Source organism: Cyprinus carpio, unplaced genomic scaffold (genome assembly GCF_018340385.1).
Source record: "Cyprinus carpio isolate SPL01 unplaced genomic scaffold, ASM1834038v1 S000006762, whole genome shotgun sequence".
In the NCBI taxonomy this organism is placed as follows: domain Eukaryota; kingdom Metazoa; phylum Chordata; class Actinopteri; order Cypriniformes; family Cyprinidae; genus Cyprinus; species Cyprinus carpio.
Window position 1 is genome coordinate 474908 of NW_024879359.1, and position 24410 is coordinate 499317.

General features: G+C 37.1%; 1 long non-coding RNA gene across 1 annotated transcript; it reads left to right on the top strand.

Moving 5' to 3' along the window:
* The first annotated feature begins 11283 nt into the window (after positions 1 to 11283).
* On the top strand, positions 11284 to 16841 carry LOC122144801. Its single transcript, XR_006159841.1, has 3 exons — positions 11284 to 11437; positions 11792 to 12029; positions 16393 to 16841. It is a non-coding gene; the product is annotated as an uncharacterized LOC122144801 (long non-coding RNA).
* Positions 16842 to 24410: the final 7569 nt, after the last annotated feature.

The following is a 24410-nucleotide window of genomic DNA, read 5'->3' on the forward strand; positions in this document are numbered from 1 at the left end:
TGCAGAAAGTTATGCTTTTCGCCTGCTGCATGAGTATTTTTTAGTTTAATATCATCTTTAAAAATTGTGCGTGTTTGTATCATGGCGTCATTAGAGCAAAACTGATAAGAAAGAACTGAACCAATTGTCAAAGCGTCTGTCATGATGAAACGCAGTTTGCAGTTGCCTCTGCATTCATGCACACTGTCACTGCTTTTTCATTTAAGACTCATTTTGAGGACTTTTATTTTAGCACGGTCAGGATAGAAAATCTGGAGGAGTGGACAGAGGAAGCCTCAAAGCCTGTGAAAATCAATTTATTCTTGTAACTTTTGTGTGCAAGGACACCATCCCACAACCTAGTGCTTTGAGCATCATACTACACATGGGGAGTTATGTGGTCTCGTCATATTTCACTAACACCCGCTGCACTCATTAAAACCCATGTCCGCACCAAGTGCCTGAAAGCTTTTTTTTATGCTGCTTATGGGTGAATAAAAGAGTTTCAAATCAATAAAAAGGCAGCAATAATCCTCCCAACGCACGGCATTCAGAAGACACCACAATCTGATATCTCAACCTATCTCTTTTTTTTTGTCATATGGTATTGCATGACGTTCCTTTAGCCCTCCCTCTACTTTTATTCACAGCATCCTGTCCACGCCGGGATTGCCTTGACAGTGTATTGCAAAGTTCAGCATCCCTGTAAATTCGTCAGTCTCAGCCAGCATTTACACTTGTGATGTTCTGGGATCGCTATTTCAAAGCGAGTTCGACATTTGTGTTTCACGATTTCTCCATCTCAGCAAAGTCTGACTGCTTTAAGTCAGCTTATATTTACACCACACCTTTCATGGGTTTGTCCCCCCTTAGATACACTTTTTTTTTTTGGAAATATAGGTGAGAAACTTGTGTTGTTAAAAGCTTTTACAAGGTGCAGAATGGTGTCTTGAGACTCTCAGGGACTGCTGTTGCTTGACTTTTAGAGGGTAATGTATGTCCCTGGAATGGTTCGGTCGGGCGCTTTGAATTATTTTTACGGTCGGTGAGGAGTTTTGACCTTAAAGCTGACAGGTTCTTACAGTCCGATTCTTGTAATTGCACCCATTCTCGTATTTAAAAACGGTCCTGCTTTTGGCCATCATCAACAGTTTTTCTTGAAGTGTTTACTAACTTTGGAGAACTGTCATTGTGGTTTATAAGGTCTTTTTAAACATGGTAATGGTGTTCTGGCCCATTGCCTTGTGTTAATTTCTCCTTATCAGACCCTTTCTCAGACAAATCTTCTGTCATTTCCCATTACACAAGTCCTATTGTTGACACTTACATGTATTTATCAAAGCAAACAGGTTTGGTGAGTATGTCGATGATAGCCTGACATTGGTTGTTCCTTCTTTCCTTATGTCTAATTATTTTGCATGGTTCAGTCAGATCCTCTAAATTAATTTGAATGAAATTGACTAAGTTTTGTTTCTTGTGTGGCCATTCTTCTAGAACCCCGAGTGGGGAGTAAGATTTTGCTTGAAGTTGGTGAAGTCCTTGTTAATATTTCCCTGGGTATTAATCAAGGCTTTTTGCGTTTTTGAGTTTTTCATAAGACATACAATCGCTCGCATCCGGTGTTTTGCTTTTAATGAAAAGTGAAACATTTCTCTGGCAGTTTCAGACCTCCTGTTAACTGAGCTTTCATATAATTTTTTTAGTTTCTTTTTAATTGCACAATCTCTCGCGAACAACCGAAAAAAGGGTTTCTCTAATAAAGCGAAAAAATAGGGGGGGGGGGGGGCAACAGGAACCCGAGGCAAAAGAGACCCAAAACGGTTCCACACTGTGTGCCCCCGATCGTCTTCCTCCTCCTCGCTCGTTTCCTTCTCTTCTCTCTTCTTTCCCTCACCCCCCTGGCCACCGTGTCCCGGTCCCCCTCTTCCGTCGCGGCTCTTCCGCCCCGCTCAAGCCTCACGCTCTCCCGCCCTCCGGGCGGTTTCCCTTACTCCTTCTACCTCCATGTTTGAAGAGAGATTGTGTTTAATAAGGTCTTTTGAAAATGATGGGCGAAGGTTGTTAGGAGCCCATTGCCTGTTTTATTTCCTCCTATCAGACCTTTCGCAGAACAAGCCTTATATGTCATTTCATTAAAGAAGTCTAGTGTGGACACTAATGTATTTATCAAGAAAAAAGGTTGGTGAGTATGTCAGATGATAGCATGACAGGTTGTTTCTTCTTCTTATAATGTCTAATTATTGATGTTCAGTCAGATTCTCTAAGTTAATTGGAATGAATTGATAAGTTTTGTTCTTGGGTGGCATTCTTTCTAGACCCCGAGTGCCGGAGTATATGTTTGCTTGATTTGGTGAAGTCCCTTGGTTACATATTCCGTGTAATTAATCAAGGCTTTTGCAGTTTGTGAGTTTTTTCCTAAGGACATAAAGCTGACGCCATCAACGGTTTTGCTTTTAATGAAAAATGGAAACATTCTCTGCAGTTTCAGACCTCTGGTAACTGAGCTTTGCATATAAGGTTTTTAGCTTTCTTTTTTAATGCACATATAGTTTTCCACAATATTATAACATGTTATTAAAAATTGATCAAAACGCTGCTTCTCTTTCACACTACTACATTTCATCCTCCACTCTGAGCGACTACTTTTATACATTAAAGGATTTTGAACTGCACAGTTTCAGTATGGAATTCAATAGAGCATATCTTATGCTTATAACACTTGCTCTCTTGAATACTTGATTCTGATATTTTTCTATAACGGATACCCTTGAAATTTATATTGTGAATGTTGTCCCTGGAGCCAATTTCCTAGAGAGCTGAGTTTCATCTCTCTCATAGGACTGTGCATTCTTTTGATGTGAAAATAATTTCAACTTAGATCAATATTTCCATGTCCTTTTTTATTTATTTATTTGATTTTATTATTTATTTATAAATAGCCATGGCAAAGCACATATAATGAACTGTTCATTTGGTCATTTCACAAAGAAAACCCCTTAATGTTATTACAGAACTGCCCATTTGCATTGGCATCAAGATCAGCCTGTCGACGGGTTTAAGAGTGATAAGGAATGGCATTATCCCTTATATATAACTTGATATTTTTTAATCCATAGGACATTTCATGTTTTATTCAATAAATAAAAAAAAAAAAAAGTTCCAAGTTTTTGCCTCTCCCACTATTTGTGGTTTTTTGTAAATTAAAGTAAAGCTTTAATTTTTGAAGTGTATTTTTTTACCCTCTGCCCCAAGTTGGGTTTTTTTCTTTTTGAGGGCATGCTTTCCAATCCAACAGACTACTTATAAAAACATGAAATTATTGAAAAAACAGGAATTATCTTTGTTGTTTTTTTTGCGGGCCTTAGTAAGGGAATAGGACATTTGCATGTATTCTGTAAATATTTCAAAATATCTTCCAAATTGTTATAGTTCTGAAAATTAACGTTTAAATATAAAAAAAAAGTATTAATTTTAATTAAACTTGTGTTTTGTTTAATCAAAAGAATTATAAATACTTTGATGGATTAGTGGTGTAAATCTGGAGGTGGTTAAAAGAAATGGAGGGCGTTAGAATCTCTTCATGTTTTATTTTGGCAGATGGCATGTGCGCTCATGTCACGTGACTTTGGAAAAGAAACGCCTTCAAGCTCCAGTATCTCAGTTACAACAGTGGCGCTTAAAGGCTGTCTGCACATTTCTAGCAGTGTGCCACTTTTAACAGCCCCTCTGGGGCACTTTTTCCTCAGCTAAACCAAATGCATAGAGAAGTGATCCCTCTCTCTTTTTATGTACATGCAAGGTTGCAGCTTCCCTTTGGTTTCTGGTTACTTACAATGCATAGAGAAGTGAATGAAATGAGTACAGACTACAGACAGTATGTGGAGGAGGAGGACTGAACACTTGTAGAAAAATGAATCAGAATGTTGCTGTGACTCAGTGTAGTGGGTGTAGGAAAGAAAGCATTCCTTGGAATGTAAAACAATCAATTCGCTTATTTGTAAAGGCCTTATTTTGTCTTTGCGGTATAAGCGGATATTACACTGAAAATTTTTATTTGCCCAGTTTGCAAGTAAAATCTACTATAACTAAGTTAGGTAAATTGAGCAACGGAATTCAACTGACCAGTTAAGAGTTTGAATGAATTATAATATACTTTAGTACATATTTTTACTAGTTATTTAGTTAAATGCAATACTCACATTTCCCTCAGTTACAGTTTATAAAATTTACTCTAACAAGATAGCACTGGAAAACTACCATGCTATTAAAGCATGTGGTTCACTTGCAAACATGTGAGTAATCAAGTAGACAGCTTGTTATCCTTCAAAGATAATATATCCACTCAATATAATTATTACCCAAATGAACAGAGACCTCAATACTTGGTACACCATACACAATGATGTAACAATCAGTGGATAGTGTTTGAGTATAAATGGGTCATTTTGAGTAGAAAATTTACTCCAGATAAGTAAGTTACTAAATCTTAAAAACAAAATCAACCATAAAACAGTGTAAATACAACTCGAAAACAGTGAAAATTGTAACCCTTTTAATTATTCATGCCCCAGTGCATGATGGGAAAAAACGGAATCATAATTTTGATATTTACTTAAAGAATCCTTGTAAACATAAAAAACAATTCCAAGTAAAATATGCTTATAATTTCAACTTTAATTTCTACAAAGCTTAAATTGAGTAGTAATATAGAATTTTTACTATATTTTTATTATTTCTTGCCTGAAATAAAATAATGTATATAAATTACATTTGTTTTTATGTAGTATTTACTTAACCACAAAATCATTTTTATCAGTGTTGGACTAACCTGAAGAGTACTGTATATTTGAATGATTTGGTAAAGAGTTGAATTTGAATACCATAGCTGTCAGATTTTGTGTTTTTTTTTACATGTTTCTGTGCTTTGGCATTCAAAAGTTTGGAAAAATTAAGTTTTTGAAAAAAGTATTTTATGCAGGGCTGCGTTTTTTTTTTTAAATAATAATAATAATAATAATAATAAAAAGTAGTATTATGAAACTATTTTTAAAATGTAAAATTTTGATTTTTTTTTCCTGTGTTGGCAAAGTTGATTTTTCAGCAGCCATTACTGCAGTCTTCAGTGTCACATGACTCTTCATAAATCATTCTAATATGCTGAGTTGGTGCTTAAGACACGGTTTCTTGAAAGGTTTTTTGAAAGAAGTCTTCTGTGTTAACTTTAATTTATTTAGGCCCTGTCCAAACGAACGCAGTTATTTTTAAAAACCGCAGCTTTTTTGCTACATGGTTTGGCGGTCGTCCACACGCAAACACAGCACCAGGTCAGTGAAACCAGACATTTTTTGACTTGTGGCGTTGGAGCCAACATGTCTTTACGGTTGAGATTATATCGCCACCTGTTGGCTTGGCATGCTCTTGTCAGTGCATCATAGCAAGCATTAGCATTTTCATGTGGACGGAGATTTTTTTTTTAAAGCAAATTAAGGAAAAACTGTTTATAAAAATACACATGTACATGTAGACATGGCCTTAATTGTAATGAATGTGAAGACTTGTCATGTGTATTCACATGCAAACACATGTATAACGCATAGTTGCATGGATGTTGTCATTTTTGTTTGTGCCACTCCTAACACTTTCTTGCAACATGCTTGCGTCTCATCTTGTCCTGTCTCACGTCTCACATAGTTCACTTAAGGACCAACTGAGGTGCAAGTGTATCTGTTTTCTGTCAAATCCCAAGACTCCCATATTCTCCTGAACCTACTTTAAAAGCACAGTCTGTAATTACTGCAACTGGCAGGCCATTAGTGGCAGTGCAAGAACAAACAGCAGCTCTTCCCGTTCACTTCTGTGGTGATTAAGCAGGCATATTTGCAAACCCCAACCTCTGTTCTAAGCCTGTGAGCTGAGGTCTTTGTCTTTGAGTGTCTGCTTCATCAATTATAGATCGTATCTGTAATTAGTCTCTCCGTCAATCCTAGCATTTTGTACTCCATAACCTCCTTTATTATGTCTATCCTAATTGTAAAGAGAATTATCCAGTGTGTTTAATCGAAGCCTTGTTGATTACAGTGTTACAGTATGAGCGCCCCAGTGTTTCTGTGGTTATTTTTGAAATAATTGTTTAGTTTCATCCTTCAGTTTGTAAAGGTGGGTAACGATGGATTACTCTTTTATTTTTTTTTACTTTAATGTGCAGCAGCTTTCTTAAGTTTTTACAGCTTTTATTAAGATTATTGTTAATTTATAAATACACTCATTCATCTATTCCATGTTTATTCATAATACATTGTCAAATGTTGATTTATACAACTTGAAATGTTACAAAATGTATTACATGTAGAAATTAACGTTGGTTCACAAATGCTATAAAAGTATTGTTTGCTTCTAGTTTTCTTATACGTAATTCATCTTCGAATGTTAACAACTGTTCTAATGGAACCTTATTGTAACATTACTATTTTCATTTTTTAGAGGTGTTGCTCTATTAACATGCTTTAACAGTACAGTCATGCAAATCACTGTTACAGTTGTTCCTAAAGTTTATCCACCAAACTCTATTTATTATGTGTGTTAACACCAGAGCAGTGAGAGTGCTAATATTATCTGTGCATATCTAGTTTTTCAACTTTGTCTTGACCATCCGCCTACAACAGTAGTCCTACAACTGAAAGCATGTTTTAATGGACAAATAGCATATTTTTTTGCTGAAGTGCTTTAACAAAAATATGAGCTTTGCATTTCTGCCTCCCTTGGCCCATAGACCTCCACTGAAAATGTCTTGTCCCATATCTTCCATTGTAAATGCCTTGCCCTGTAGATTTACACTGCAAATGCCTTGCCCTGTGGACTTTCATTCTAAATATATTGCCCCCTAGACTTCCATTTTAAATGCCTTGCCACGTAGACGTCCATTGTAAATGCCTTGCCTCATAGATGTCTATTGTGAACGCTTTGCCCCATTGACTTCCACTGTAAATGCCTTGCCCCATAGACTTCAGTTGTAATTGCATGGCTGTAGACATGTTTTTATGTTTCACATACAAGTTGAGGGATGTGTTGTGTGTCTTTTCTTTCTTTCTTCTTTTTTCCTTCTATCTCTTATCTTTCGCTCTTGTCAGTTACCAGTCTTTCTTTTTCATTGTCGTCCTTACCATATCTACATGTATAGTCTAGTTAGCTCTGCGCTTGCAGCTTGAAAGCCATTGTTCTTGATTTGTGCCTGTGTCTCTTCATTCGGTCCGCCTTTGAAGAGGTGGAAGTGCCAAAGAGCACTTCAGTCACCCTGCTTTCTTTGTTTGCCGCCTTTCATTGTATCTTCCTCTGGGGAAATGATCCTTGGTTGCACCTCTCCTCCCTCACCATTCCATTCCTTGTTATTCCAATTTGTTTTGTCGTTTTTTTTTATCCATTGTTGTAGTGCCCTGTTTTTCTGTGAGCAGGAGGGGAATGCTCTGACAGGATTCGTCAGATAACCTCAGGCCAGTGCGTTGATGGCTTGATTAGTGGAAAGAATAAACTGTACACAAGGCCTCCAACAGCTCATTTAAAACCGATTAATTAAGAAAACAGAGGCTGCATCACTAAACAAGTCACCAGTTTCTTCAAAGCATTTTTTTTTTTATTTGGAATGTACTTTTATTTTACTTCTGACTTTTTGGAATAAGAAAGGGGTTTTTTTTCTTTCTTTTTTCAGTTTCTGTGCTCTCTGCCACCTGAAATTGTTTCAACAATCCTAACATGTTACAAAAGTGGTTTTGCCACTGCTTAGAAAAAAAGTCTGTTTTGTGAACATTGTACTCGCAGTATAAGATACGCTAGTGCTTTCAGTCTGTTTGACTGTTGTTCAGTTCGGTTTGCATGAAAGTTACTTTCTGAGTTAGGATGTGAGGAAACCTCACTGAGGAAGTCTGCTTGAAGAGTCTCGGATTCGTTTTGGAAAACATTCGTGTTTAATTTACCAAAGTGAACCGTTATTGATTATGTATATGATGACGACCGCACTTAAACGGAGCATCAGTCCCAAAGGGCCAAAGCCTTTTCCATTGCTGCTTGTCTCTGCAGAAACAGCCTTAGGTGAACAGCTAGCGTTCTTCGTATCTTTGATGCAAAACAGATGCAGTAACCATGTAATGCGGGTCACAACCATTTGCTTTTGCATGTGTACATTTTCTTACAACATGCAATTTGACACAACAGGTTTTAACACATAATATTGAACTTTGGTCAGATTTTTTAACTGATTATATTGACTGAAATGTAATGCAGTCAGTTCTTCAAATAAGATAAACTAAACCAATATTGTTGCTTAAACACTTACCATTGTTTTCTTGCAATTGATGTTGCTTTGAGTGGCGGTGTGTAACCTCATGTGAGGGAAGAGTGTTAAGAAGCATTTTTGGTTTGATTTTATCTTTTGCTTGTTGTGTAACAAATAATTAACAATTATATGCCTTTTAAAGCATCACCTTCTTTCTTAAATTGCAGTAATAAGTAAATAAACTAAACTTAAAACTTACTTTAATTACTTGCTTTAAAGTGTTTTATTTTTTTTTTCCATTACTAATAATTTTTTGTTTAGTGTGCTCACTTATCACTGTGTAAAAACGGTTTCCATTTGTTAACTTTATCCTGTTGTTTAACAGCAACTTTATTTTAAGATAATTGAATTTCAGGTCAACCTTCAGCTGATTTCTGTTCAGATTTTTAGGTTTCAGTCCTCCACCAAATGGAGAAAAACATGAGTTATAACTTTTTTTTTTTTTTTTTTAAAAACTCAAGTGAATAATATATTCTATTTTTAATTGCCTTCCCTTTGCATTTGTTACCTAGCTACAGATCTAAACGGCTGTCTGTGCTGATGACGCAACCATACCGCTGTTCAATTATTACAGTGTGAAAAAGGAATCTGTGGTGTCAGGGGGACTGGGGCTGAAATGTGAACTCAGAAATGAAAATATTCTGAGATGTACATTGTACATTGTGTGATTTAACAAATCACTGTGTATTTGATTATGGGCAGATATTTTTTTCTGGCGGATAATGGCAGAATCACATATTTTAATGGCATCACATCTCTTTATAAGCCTTCATGAATGACACCTACCATCATACTCTAAATTACAGCATGCTAACTCTCCCATAGTCACTCTGCTTATCCGTGTTTTGCTGTTATAGAGCTACTTCCATATGGCATGGTCCATCAGCATGCATTTCTTCTGTTGGCTTTACCCATAAACAGGATTAAGGGATTACTGCCTTTATATGAGAAGATGAAGACATTCTGTATGGCACCATCTCTGCAGGGGAGAATGTGTATAAAGAATCCCAAGGCTGAAGAAGTAATGTCCCTCTCAGGGGGAGACTATAGAACAACCCTTGATTTGTTATTAATGTTCAGTTGATATTAATTTGGTGATGTAAGTAGACAGCAGAGGTCTTTAACCATAGACTCTTTGGAAACCCAATGCACACTGAAGTTTTAAAGCAGAGCAAACAGGCGGAAACAAATGGACTGCTCAGGAGAGCGATTGTAATTCACAACAGTTTTCTTTTTTCTTTTTTTTCCCCTTTTTTAACAATTAAAATTAGCTCTATTCTTTCATGTACTGGACACCAATTTTTTTTTCTCCTTCTGGTATTTTTTAAAAACGGAATCTGAATAACACCTGAATATGAAAACCTTCTTAATTCTCAACACTAGGTTAGAGTACAGACTACACTTGAAACATTCACTCTCCCCACAGTCTCTCTTCACTTTTTTATCGAGTGTCTGGTCACAGATCCAATCTCCTGCTTTAATTCCTTCATCTTGTCTTTCATCTTTGGGCGAGAGATTTCTAACTGGGTTTAATGTCCTCCTGACCCTTCATCTTACCCAGGGCTACAGTGAGGGTCTACAGACACTTCTTTAATAGAGCTGTGAAATATTGAAAACTTCCATTAGGGACACTAAACTTTCAGACCCATTCTCTTTCGTCCTCTCACTCTGTCAGTTTTTTTTCTTTTCTTTTCTTGTTATATAAAACCCCTAGCAGTGAGATTATGTGGGATTATCAGTGTGTGTGATTAGCTTTATTATTAGTGGCTATGCACATTAGCGTACAGCAGTGAAGAATATTAATTTGTACTATTCCGCTGATTCAAACAAAAGAATAAAACACAAAGATTTGTGTCAGAGTAAGGAAAACAAACATCTCATTAGTGTGGAAGCACTGTACCTCATTAATGAGTTTTTCACCACCCCACAGTATGGAGTCCAGTCTTCAACATGTATTGAGGTGGAGTTAGAGAGACATTTTTGAGCATGTAATCTGCTGGCAGATGGTTGACAAATGAGCATCAGGCCAGCATTGCTCTCAGGCTGCATGACCGTGAAGGATCTTGTCGTGATTTTCTCCGCTGCAGAACGTTCCTGAGATTATACTCGTCCATCAGTGTAGCTCCCAGAGTGATACTCAAAGCCTGCATCTCATCCTAATAGAGCTCAAACCGAAACGCATATAGCAAGTGGGAAATGCTCTTTTCACTTTTCTTTATTTAAAGGTGAAGTCATTTCTGTGGCATAAAACATAATTGCAAAAATAATTAGTTTCCAAACAAAGCTTACTTATTTGATTCTATAAATAGAAAGGAAGGAAGGTAAAATGGAAGGAAGGAATGTGAAATGGAAGGAAGGAAGGAATGTAACATGAAAAGAAGGAATGAAGGAATGTAAAATGGAAAGAAGGGATGAAGGAAAGAATGAATGTAAAATGGGATGAAAGAATGAATGTAAGATGGAAGGAAGGAATGAAAGAATGAATGTAAAATGGAAGGAAAGAATGAATGTAAAAAAGGAAGGAAGGAGGCACGGAAGGAGACGATAGCAGGAAGGAAAAAAGAAAAAGAAGAAAGTAAGGGAAAAAAGCAGGAGGGAAGAAAGTGGAAAAAATTAAGAGGAATAAATTAAGATGAAGAGGAAACAAGCAGGAAGAAGGTTAAAGGGGAAAGAAATCAGTAAGGAAGGAGAGGGAAGAAAAAGAAAGAGGACATAGAATGAACTTGAACATCAAAATATTACACATGTGGCCTTTTAAGGATGAGATGGATTGTCTCTCAGGCTCTGCCTGTAGCCTGAACTCCTTCCATTTCCCCCTGTGCCTCCTTTTCTTCACCTGTGAACAGTATAGAGGAATTACTGACTCAGAATAACCACACATTCAGTACAAAGAAAGTCCTTTAAAATACTGTCAAGCTCTTGAGAGAGCCTTTGTCTGAAAACTGAGAGCTCAGGATTTTCATCCTTAACCTGTGTCTGCAAAGTAAAGTAACTTCGTGTCTCTCTCTTCCCTGTCTCTCTCTGTTCCTGTTGTCTTGGGCTCACAGGGTTCGCTGCTTTACAACAGTGGGGGGGACAGCACAGCAAACTGCTCTTCTGACAAGCAGCAGAACGAGGGCAAGCTCATTAAAGGTAAGACAGCTCTGTGCTCCATGATCGAGTCCCCCACCACCTGACCCTCAGAACATCCTTGTCAGCCATACTAACATTTCACAGTGTCCTCATGCACCTATGTAGCAGCACCATCCCATGTCTCTCCATCCGTTAATTGCTGTTGTTGTGCTCAGGCTGTGTCACTTAGTGTTTAAAAATGGCGTGCTGACCCCTGTGTCGCCGCTGATGTAAATATAGATGAGCTAATGGGCTTGACTGTAATAATCACATCTTTGACCATAATGACTGTACCTATGCAGCAGATTTGTGCTAAGTGAGGAAGGTTAACGACAGTCACTAGATAAAACCTGTCTATTATCGCTCACTTCACAGCATCCTTTGCGCCCATCTGCTTCGCAATAAAGTCGAAAGAAAATGACCTTCTGCCTCTGGAGAAGAATCGTGTGAGACTGGACGACGACTCAGATGAGGACGGGATGAAGGGGGGAGGTGCAAGAGGGAGCGGAGTTGGCGATCGGATTGGTCGAAGCAGCCAGAGAGCCTCCTCAACCTCCATTGGCCGAGGAGAAGAAACCAGTACTGTCCCAGGAAGAAATAGAAGCCAAACAAGGTACATCTTCACTAAAGGATTATTTCATTCAAAAATAAACTTTCTGTCAGCATTTACTCACCCGCTTGATCAACTGTGACTTGACTGTGTGGAACTCAAAAATGTGAAATTGGGAATTGCATCCTTCAATAAAAAGTTTCATTTGAATAATGTGCTACAGTCTGAAGCCATGTAATAGATTTAAATGACAAATTAGCTAAGATTTAAATCTGCAGAAGTCAGGAAGAAAGGAAGGAGGGGTGGACAAAGGACAGGAAGAGGGAAATAAAGTAGGTAGGAAGGAAGGTAGATAAACGGAGCTAAGGAGGGAAGATAGGAAGAAGGGAAGGAAGGAGATATGAAATATCAAAGAATGAAGGAAGAGACAGGATGAAATTAAGATCAGGAAGAGAGGAAAATTTGAAGAATGAGAATGAAGGGCAGGAGAAAGGAAGCATGAAAAGAAATGAAGACAGGTAGGATGGATTAAGAAAAAGAAGGAAGGATTATTCAAATTTAATGGTGCTCTTTTGAATATTTTTGAGTTTCAAAGTCTCCGCCGCTCGCTTTCATTATATGGAAAAGAGTGGCAAGAGTATTTCTCAAAATGTATAAGTCAAAGGGGTTTGGAGAACATAAAGTCAGTTGTTTGTTTTGAACTGTCCCTTTAATGCCACTAGAATCTTTTCTGGACTATTGTCCGTCTTTATAAATGCCAAGCATATTAGCAAGTTTTAGATTTGACTCACTGTCTGTAGAGTTCAGAAGTTAAGTTTTGTAATTGAGTGTTTTCAAGGCTGTTCTTTTGTAGATGTTCTGAAAAAATTGTTCAAACAGAAGAGATGAGTCCATTTGTGGAGTATTACGAAAATAACTCGTGCTGATTTCTCTCACCATAATTGTTGCAGCCCAAATGTAATTCCTCACTTGCCAGAAGCTAGACATCTTTTACTGTAACAAGATAAGTTTAAAAAATGATAGTTTATCATGATCACATTAAGCTGAGAGTTACCGGATTTTGCTTCACTTTTAGGACTACTTCATTGTTCTTTTGACCCTCAGAGACTTAAAATAGTGAGCTGATCTGATCGTTGTCACATCACGATGACTGGCAGCACATTAAAATTACTCCGGCGATGGCCAGGGATCTAATTTAATAGATCTGCCCATATGGGCCACGCTCACTAGTGGCAATAACTGTCCCCTGTAATTAAGAGGGAGTGTTTCACACAGATAAAAAGAGAAGGACACCTCGCAGTCAAAGATACCAACAACGTCTAAACTGGAAATGAGATCTGCAGATGTGCGTGAGAGATTGTAAATGTGTTTTTGCCTAAAAACAGGACATTTTCTGACCAACTACACTACCATTCAAACGTTTGGGGTCAGTAAGATTTTTGAAACAAGTCTGCATTTATTTGATCAAAATAAAGTAAAAACAGTAATATTGTGAAATATTATTAGTAATGCTTTTCTATTTAAATACATTTCAGAATGTGTTATGAAAAGATTAATGTTCGTAGCCATTACGCCAGTCTTCAGTGTCACGTGATCCTTCAGGAACGTTCTAATATGCTTATTATTACTAATATTGAAAACAGTTGTGCTGTAACACTGTGAAGCTGCTTTGACAATCTGTATTGTATAAAACATTATATAAATGAAGGTGACTTGACTTGACAATGCGACATGACCAAACATCGTCACCTAGGGGAAAGACTAAGTGTATAAGTACACAGATATTGCATGGACCACTTTTATGGTACTTTTTTTTTTTTATGTTTGAGCTTGACAGCCTTAGTCCTCATTTACTTTCATTATATGTGAAAGAGTAGAGCCAGGATATTGTTCAATTTTTCATTTTCCATGGAAGACAGAAAGTCATAGAGATTGGAACGTCACAAGGGTGAGGAAATGATGACAGATGCTCACTTCGGGTGAACTATTCGTTTAACAAGAGATGCACCTTTCGTTATAACGTGTGCTTTGCATTGGTTTTCTTGTTCCCCATTAAAAATGAATTTAGTTAAATCTCATCACTGACTTTGGACTGCACACGTCAGACACTCTCCGGCTGAGCAGTAATGCTCCTGGAACGCAGGGGTAATTACAGTAATAAGACTAGATGCCCAGAGGAAGTTTACTGCACGAGGAAGTGAAATAAATGGCACTGCAGCCAAGAAGGCCTCACTCAGTGGCAAACTAGCTTAGATTGCATGACTATCGACTCGTCGGAGGAACATAATCTGTATTGATGAGCTGTTAAAGAATCACAGATGCACGATTCAGCAAACGCTCAGTCTGTTTTCATGTGTCCATCTGTTACATTTAGTTTATTTACTGAATGGAGTGAGTTTGCATGATCATGAGTGAAAGTTTTTTGGGTCAAATCTCTGCTGTTTCTTGTGGTTTCGAAAGCAGAGGCAAAGTATGTACACCCATTGTGTATTTGTTAGAGCTTACCTGTGTTTATATTGCAAAATTGGAGTTTCAAAATTTTATTTGCCTCAATTGCAGATTGACTTCTGAAGTGTGTAGATGAGAAATTATGCATGAGAAAAAGAAGGACCTCAAAAGCAGGTCCTTCTTTGCAGGAAAATGCAGAAAATTACTAGAGTCATTGCTTTTAGAAATGCCACAAGCAAATTACAGGTGTTAAAGGGATACTCTGTCCCAAAATGAAAATTTTGTCATTAATCACTTACCCCGATGTTATTCCAAACCTGTAAAAGCTTAGTTTGTCTTCGGAACACAATTTAAGATATTTTGGATGAAAACCTGGAGGCTTGAGACTCTCCCATAGACTGCCAAATAAATATGTGTGTCAAGGTCCGTAAAAGGTATGAAAGTCGTTGTCAGAATACTTAATCTGCCATCAGACGTGCAATCTGGGTTATATGAAGCGACAGAAACACTTTATGTGTATGCTCTTCTGTGTCATCCGCGCCACAAGGATGCACTGTTTTATTTCAAATCAAAGCTAAATACACGTAGAAACAGCGCATCATTGTGGTGCGGATGACACAGAAGAGCATACACAGCATACAGTGATATGAAGAGACACAGAGGAGACCGTTGACAAAGGAATTATTGAATAAAGTTGTTAATTTTGTTTTCTTCACTTACAAAAAGTGTTTCTGTCGCTTCATATAACCCAGATTGCACGTCTGATGGCAGATGGAGTATTCTGACAACTTTCATACCTTTTATGGACCTTGACACTGTTATTTGCTTGGGAGCTTATGGGACAGTCTCAAGCCTCCAGGTTTTCATCCAAAATATCTTAAATTGTGTTCCGAAGACGAACAGAGCTTTTACGGAGTATCCCTTTAAGTGCTGTGGGTTGCATTGAAAAGGCTTGTCACACATGTATTGCAACGTTATTGAAGTCCTTTATCTAGGGATGCGCACAGGAGCTTTGAAAAGAGCAGTGATCAATAATGTAAAAACAAATGATTTACACATGACTTGATTTGGTTGCAACTTCAGTGCATTTTATACTAATTGAATTCTTGTAACAACTACATGAACATGCAAAAATGGCAAATCATTTTAGATTTTTTAAATTTGGCAGCATTTTAGGTGAAACCTTGTGGAATATATAAATTCTGAAAAAAAACTGGCATTATTTACTCACTTGTATGAATTCATTCCTTCAGTCTACCACAAAAAGTGATTTGTTTTATTTACATCCTATTAATGTTTTTTATGGAAGTTAATGAGTGTTGTTCAGTGAATCAGTGCTATGTGTGATTCAGTGTGGAAAGGCCTTTACACATAGCATTATCTCACTTGCAGTGACGTAAAGGAGAAGACTCTGTTCTTTCTCCAGTTGTGTTTGTTTCTGAGTTATACATGATTGTCCGTGGCAGGGGGCCTATTTTTAGTGCGGACACTGACAGGGCCCTCTTCTTGTTCTTGTAGAATATAATGACTTGTTTTTTTCCCCATTTTCCTTTTGTTATTTCTGTTCCCATGAGCAAACCCTGAAAAACATAAATAATGAGTACATTGCCTACTTGAGCTAGCTAAACTGAGACACCATCAACCGTTATACAATCCGTAGCCAGGCAGCCTTTAACACCTAAGCAGAGAGTGAATGTCAGAAGGGATAATTCTATCCCGGTAGATGTGAAACATTAAAATTGTCACACACAATTATCTTGTAGCTTTTTAAGCTCTATGCAGTTTTTATAAGGCGCGCTGGCTTACAAAAACCAGGTAAGTCATGAGCAGCCTCGTCTAGAAGCATTTGCTTAGTAGCAGAAACACAATGCACTTGTGGACATGTGCTCCCTTGCCTATGCTTTTAGTTGTCAGAGCATATGGTGTGTATCAAGACAAATGTGTGTGTGTCTGACCTTTCCTCCCTTTTCTCTTCCAGCCAAACAGAAGCTGGAGGACCGGTTAGCAGCCGCTGCGAGAGAAAAGCTCGCCCAGGCCTCCAAAGAGTCCAAAGAGAGGCAGCTTCAAGCTGAACGCAAGAGGAAAGCCGCCCTCTTTCCTGCAGACTCTGCGAGGACCAGAGGCTGAGGTCAAGCGTACAGAGGAAACCACTGCTGCGCCTGAGGTTTGTTTGAGTGTGTGTGTGTGTGCATTTTTCAGCATTGTCCGTCTACCACCACATATACCTAGGCTTTCTCTGAATTCCTAGTACTTGTATGAACTGAATTTGAAAGACGTTCAGATGTGTATTATATATTGTATCTGCCATACTGACATTGAACTTTGAATTTAACCGCAAATAACAATTTCTTGCTACCTATAGTGATTGCGCTTGAAAATAGCCGGCCACTCTTCATTTCGCTTTCATTGCATTTCTTGACATGCTCGCTCTGACAAAAAAATTCTGTTTTTGCTCTGCGATTCAGAATCATGCACCATGTCATCATGGTTATAGATTTTAGTGTTTTTATTTCATCGGTCAGCATCACGTCAGGATTCCTACTCGGAAACGCTGCTCTGGGTTTTCTTGCGGTTTGTTTAGGTCAAGTCCCCCTGTAAAGAAAAAAACAACATATTTTATCGATCCATCAGGAATCTTGTGTAAATGCTCATTACTGCAAAATTATTCCTGACAACATGTTTTTCAGCAGTCTCTGGGGGGTCCAAGTGTGACTGACAGACTAGATGAGATGAGATGAAAAGCAAACGTATATACGCTGTTAATTCTATCCCAGTTGTATTTTTATAGACTTGCAAGAAGAGTTGTTCCTAATTAGTTGTGCTGACAAAGCTGGTGTCTCCCAGGAAAAATGTCTGTTTGTACTTGTGAGTTTATTTGGATTTGTTTATCTTGTGTCAGCGTTTATAGCCATTGAAGCAGCCCTGACTGATTTCTAAATCCACTGAAGCTTTGAATGAAAATGTCAAAATATCACCAAATATACCTCACCAATTGCAAAACACTTCCATTCAAAATTTTGGGGACCAGTAAGATTTTTTTTTTTTTTTTTACAATTTAATAAATGAATAAAACAATAAATTAATTAATACATTATTTAGCAAAGATGCATTAAACTGATTGTCGAATTGTCAAAAGTGACAGTAAAGACATTTATAATGTTACCTAAAAAAAAAAAAAAATCTCTTTCCATTAAAATGCTGTTATTCTGAACTTTATTCAACAGCAAATCCTGAAGTAATTGCATCATGGTTTCCACAAAAAACATACAAATATACAAATATAACAGCTTTTTTTAAACTTGTAATATATTTCACAAATTATTACTGTTTTACTTTGTTTTTGATCAAATAAATGCAACCTTGATGAGCATAACAGACTGTTTCAAAAAAATTAAAAAAATCTTACAGACTACGAACTTTTAAACAGAAGCCAAAATTGAAAAATTGCCATCATTAAACTTAACTAGTATAAGTTCCTTTTTTTTTCTGTGGAACACAAAAAGATATTTTGAAGAATGTTACAGCTCCAAAAACACCATTAAAACATGATTTGAGTGTGAAAAATGGCTTCTTAAAGTTATATGGACCACTTTTGTGGTACTTTTTTGAATCTTGGTAGCTACCATGCCAATGTTTTACGATAGGCAGCATGAACATTTTTTTTTTTTTTATTATTTCCTTTTTATGTTCCACAGAATAAAGTCATAGGAGTTTGTAGAGACACCCATTCCTTTAAGGACACAGAGTTGGATTTTTAAAAGATTTTCTGTATTTCTATGTGGCTTAATATGTGTGGATGGTGTCTGCTTAGAATGGTTTCTCAAGCAGTTGTTTTTGAGATCGTATATAGGGCATGATCTTCCTCCAACTCTCACTATAATGGCCAACTTGCCTGTGTGCAGCCGGCTCACATGTTTTACCATGATCTTCTCCACAGGCTGCAAACACAGTTCTCTTCTCCAAAAAGCGCGATGGTGGTCGTCCATGGAAGGAGAAAAGCGAAAAGAAAGGCAGAAGTGTGAGATTGAGAGACGCCATTAGGAAAAGTGAGAAGAGAGTAGGAGTAGGAGAATGGTGGAGGAATTAATCTCGCCGTTTGTCTCCACAGGCGTACGGTTTTCAGCTCCACATTAATGAGACCAATGAAGTGTGAAATCGGAAGAAGCAGCTGGTGGATGCAGGACGCTTCCTCTGGGCTTTTTACCTGAGTCTCTCGCTCACATATACACAACACTACTCCTATACGTTCCCCAAACCAACTCATTCATTATGAATGGATTCCCTCTCTGCTTCTATTCTTGGACACCCAATTACTTGAGAGGGATGCCTTATTAGTTTCCAACTTATTACTTTACTTTACCCAAGGCCTGACTTCAGAATGCACCTTCAAAGCTTATGGCAGTTCTGTCATTCACCCTCAGGAAAGAAGCAAAAAGATAGTGTGGCTACCAAGTGATGTGCACTAAACAACTTTCTCTTGCATGAAAATCATTTTGTCCCAACTAGCTCTGTCCCCAGCGTTTAAACAGGATATTTTAACAATTATTCTGACAGGCGACAAAAAAATCATATTTTTTGTCCAAATCTGTTTGAATCTATGTAGTTTTTTGCAGACTAATCAGAAAATATAGAACCACATAAAATTTCATTTTTGTTTATTATTTTTATTTATTTTGTTTAGCTTGAGCATTAGGTAATCTGCCCTCTTTAGTAAATCTGTCCCAAAGTATTTGTTGATCGCTTGGTTTTTATTTCTCATAGCCCAGCTCATTATGAAATCTCATTGGTTCAAGATATTGCTCCTCACAACTGTATCTTAAAAATTAATTATCTTCTGATTGGCTGTGATTATGTTTTGTCTTGCGCAATAGTTTCACATTCAGTGTGAATAGGCAAATTGTTTATTGCTGGGAACTTTGCATAGCTCTTGGTTAAGGACTCATGGTGTAATGATGTTCCTGACTAAAAGCTTGAAGTCCAAGAGCCGTGTTGTTTATTTTACTGTTATTCTCCTAAAAGCCTGATTAAATGTTATTCATGCTTTTTTGACAGTCTGTAAATATGGATGCGTCCTGTCTTTATCTGGTGACTTGACTCTGTTTACGGGCCTCCAAAGGATTTTTGCTGTATCTTCAATGAAACTCGGTGCAATTGGGTTTCAATCGCTCATGACTTTACTGTATCATCTTTTGCCTTGCCTCGCCATTATCTTTTTCTATCTTTTTCCAGTGTGACTCAGTAGTGGTAATGATTCAGTCAAATTTAAGCTTAATGCCAGCCTGTGATCTCTGATGGAGCGATTGTTAGCATTGATCTTAGCTTCCTCTGCCTTTTTTTAGAAATGTAGTGATTTTCAGTTGAAACTGAAAAATTCTAGGCACTAGGTGAAAATGACAAAAATATAAAACTATAAAAATGCTTGTTTGAGTGGAAAAACTATGGACAAATTCTTTGTTTGTAAAATGCTTTCAACTTATAGTATATATATATATATATATATAATATATAATATATCTATATATTTATATATATATCACTATATATACTAATATTAGATTATTTATATTATTATTATTATTATTATATATTTTTTTTTTATGTTTTTTTTTTTTTTTTTTTTTTTTTTTACAAAAAATTGTGTTTTTAAAAAGCCAACTTTTCAAATGGTCACATCGGGATAATATGTGAACTACACACCAGTGTAATAATGCTAAGGATAAGGCTTCTTGAAAACCAATTACGTTCAGGGATATTCCACTGACCTAGGCACTATTTAAAAAAAAAAAAGGTATATTCTGCAAAAATATAAACAAGTGGCTGCTCAACCTTAAGTTCCTTTTAGATCTTTCTGCCAAGTGGGAGGGAAAAAACAGCACAGCATTTTTTGTTTGCAGCTAACCAACTACCATCCAGATATGCAGCCTTTATGGGAGCGCTTTAATGATGATTGCTATGGCAACAAAAAAAATCAAATCTAGCCAATGTCAGCATGCATCAGGTCATGTTTCCTAGCTTTTACCAAACCCAGGATTGCTACAATGTCTATAGATCATTTATAACTGCAAATAAGCTGCTGTGTTTTACAGAGAAAATCTACAGAGGCCCAGGGTGGTCGTACATTTTCGCCATGTTGAAACAATAGCCATCACCATCATTCCATCACAGGCGGCCGTTTTGGACTGCAGCCCTGTTTGTTCAATGAGAGTTTTCTGTTTTCTTCTGGAGATAGCTATCAGAGTGCTTCTGGCAGAGCTCGTAGTTTGTAGTATTTCATCTCTTGTTTGCTTGAGCGCATGATTGTGCCACAAGATCACAAGACAGAGAAAAAAAAAATAGCCCTTGATCTGCACTGCTTTGTCGCAGGGCTTTAGAAATCGATAGATAGATTTGGTGTGACAGACAGAGACAGCGCCAGTTTTTAAAGTGGAAATAAGACCCGGCTAAGTGTTTGATGTTTAGCTACAACCTTCCGTCACGCCGCAAATGCTGTTTGGCAGGTCTCTCTGCAGAAAAAAAAAGCCAAAGCTTGAAATGGGGGAAATATGGACAGTCATCTGTGCAGCCGGAGGTTATGGGCACTTTGCAGAGAAGCCCAGAAGCAGAGTAGTCTCTTGCTTCCATCAGCAACTTCTTCCATTATTGCTCAATGGTTTTTAGCTCTTTTGCTTGAATATTCATCTCATTGTTTTATTTTAGTATTTATGTAATTATTTATTGAAAATTTACTTTTTTTATTATTGTTGTTTTGTAGTTCAATCTTATCCCCGGCTTATTCCAATTACTATTATAATTTTTTTTCTTTTTATTTATTTAATTTTATTTTTGTCTTTTTCCCCGTTATTTAATGAAACAGGAGCTTTATGTAAATCAAGGCAAGTATAATATTTAATTGAAAATAATGTTGATTAACTTTAAAAAACAAATAAGCTGTATAAGTAGTAAAACAATATAGTATTTACAATAATTATGGACTTATTGTAATTTATTTTTAAATTCTAAATCATAAAAACTACTGTTTTAAACGTACACCTTTTGAATGACTTTGACGTCACTTTCAAGTACTCTTATTTTCTCTCTGTCTCACATACAATTCTATGCATCAGTTTCGTGCTCCTGTTGGATCTTGAAGGTGAAAAAAAATAAATATAAATAAATAGTTTTAATAGACTACATCATATAAAGTAAGATATACATATACAATAAATGGAAATTAAAATTGATTAATTCAAAAACAAATAAGTTAGATGGGTTGAAATAATGGAAAAAACATCTGCCAAAGTGCAGGTTTATGTGACTGTTCTCCTGTCCAAATCTTTTGTAGGATTTAGTGTAAATATGTGTATCTGAATCAATAAAAAGCTGACGATACAGGGATTACAGTTGTCCAGAGGTTCAGCATTTTCTGCAATTGGTTTTTTTAAAGCATAATAAAGAGCAGCAAATTGAGAAGCGAAAGCGAAACCCAAGCAGCCAAAAGACACATTTGATTTGATTTGCGGAATGGGAGGGAGACGATGGTAAAAAATAATATGAGAGGGAAAATGATATGGACCGGAAATGTTGAAAGCAGCGATGTTGCAAACAAAGTGCCTCAAAGTCGACAACGAGATCAGGGGCATGGCATTTGCGTTTGCGATATGGCACCCCTATTGCAAGGGGGTTTACCATACCCTCAGCATTCAAAGTTCAGACAGAACTACATGATGATGTGCTCGTTCAAAGATAATCCAAATATTTTTAGGAGGGAAACACATCTGAAACATTTCTAGGATCGAGGCTCCCTAATAGTGACAAACTCATGCACTGTTGCCAGCGGGTCAGGGCACGCCATCTCCAATTCCCTGTGAGCAGAAGAAGGATTGGGCGAGAGCAGGGAAAAAAAAGAATAAAAGGGGAAGAGTAGGGGAACAGGGAGGAGATAAAAAAAAAAGGGAGGAAAAAAAAAGAAAAAACAAGAAAAAAAAAAAAAAAAGAAGGAAGAGAAAAAAAAGCGAAAGAAAGGAGAAAAAACAAAAAAGATGGAAAAAAGGAAAGGGAAAAAAAAAAAGACAAGCGCGCTTTAAGAAAAGACAAACCCCCCCCGCAAAAAAAAAAAAAAACAAAAAACTGTTTGGAAAAGTAACATAGCCCACAAAAAAACGATTACTTGTATCACTAACTTTAAATAGACAAGCTCACGAAGAAGCGCGTAAATCTGTCCCTTGCCTCAACTAGCACCCACGTTTTGTTGCTACCACCATTGGGTGCTACACACTTATGCAGAAAAAAAATACTTAAAAAAACTGCACAAAAAAGAAGATAAGAACTTTTTTTTTTTAGATTAATGCTGTCCTGTTAATTTTATTTAATATTGCCATCATGCACTTTGTTTAATTAATGTGGGTTTATCGTTTCAGGAATGTGTGTCGTTGATATGTATGCCATAAACCTAGGTTTTTGTGAAACCTCTGCCAGGCTGCTCGACATGTGTTTTTGGTGACCAGCATAATGTTGTGATGGAAATAAAAGTCAATATGGTATTTATGTTTGTTCATCATGATCATAGTGGTTATTTGTTCCACAGTTTCAGAGACAAGGTGTGGTTTGAAACACTCTGTTTTCTCTTTGATGCCATCGGTTTTTGTCAAAGATAGTCTGTGTTTTATTTGCATCTGGTTGAGTGAAAGTGGTTAGATAATGCTTCAGCTTTTGTACAGCTGAAATTGAAATAGACAGAGCCACTTTTCCAAAAAAATGGGAGCTAGGATACAATGGCAAGTTCTCCAAGGAATTGCCATTCGTTCGATCACTGATACTGAACTTTTTTTTCTGGTAACATGCAACGAAATGTTTGAGTTTGAATCTTCAAGCACTTGGCACATCATGAAAGAAAATACGAGTATTAACAATTCTGCTGTTCCCAAGAATCTTAAAATCTGAGACTAAAGACAGAACTTGTGGAGTCCAGCTGCCATCATCTTCAGAAAGAGACATGGCAGGCCCTCGGAAAAGACTTGGGAGTGCAGTGGAGGGGGGCTGTAGAGGTTAGACAAAGAAAAAAAACTTCCTTGTTGTCAGTGTCTGCATTTTCTCAACGATGCTACATTTGGCAGGATTTGAGTATTAGGCGTTAATTATTCCAAATGCACCTGGACTGTGCTGCGACAAGAAAATGGAAATTTTTTTGTTTTTTTCCTGTTTTTTGTACGTCTTTGTTGTATCCTGAGCGGTGTTTGCTTGTAAATTGAAACAAAGTGAGAGACTTTAGTCGTGTATCTCATTTTACTTGGTTCAAATGTATTTTATTTTAATTGTTTAAATTTCATATTATTAAGAAAAAGCATATCTATATTACATTCTGGAAAAATTAACAAATCGATTATATTACTTAAAAAAAATCAGTTAACACTGAGTTGAAGAACATCTGCCAACATGCCAGTTATTATGCCAACTGTTTGTTCTCAGTCCTGTCCAAAGTGGTTGTGGCAGGATTTTGGAGTAGTGATCTTTTTACAAGTATTTATTATTATAATCCCTATTGCAACAGTTTCGATCCTAGTGTGTAGTCACATGACCAACAGCGTTATGTTCGATTAGAATTTGTGTGTAATCAGACCAAGCCAGTTTATTTGTGTTTTACTGCCCTCAGACACAAGAACAAAATCGTACGTCCAAATGGTTGCCGAGCACTAAATCGATGTGCAAGTGCTTTTATCTGTGCCCTTTTCTTGCCATTGGAGATTCATTGCTTCTGCAAAAGCAGTAACAGCCCTACAGGTTCGGTAAGATCGACCAGCTTGCCAACACATGCTCTGGAGGTAAGTGTCCTCTGCCTGACCACTGTTCCACTGCTAAGATATCGGCATCCATGGTTACTGGCAAAACCAATACAGCGTTCGAATCAAGCACACCTCAAAAAACCGTATTTGGATTGTGGCTAAGGGATCTTGGCAGTCACTATGAGATGGTATCAGGGACAGCTTATCCCTGGTACTCACTATTCTGAAGTTGTCTGTG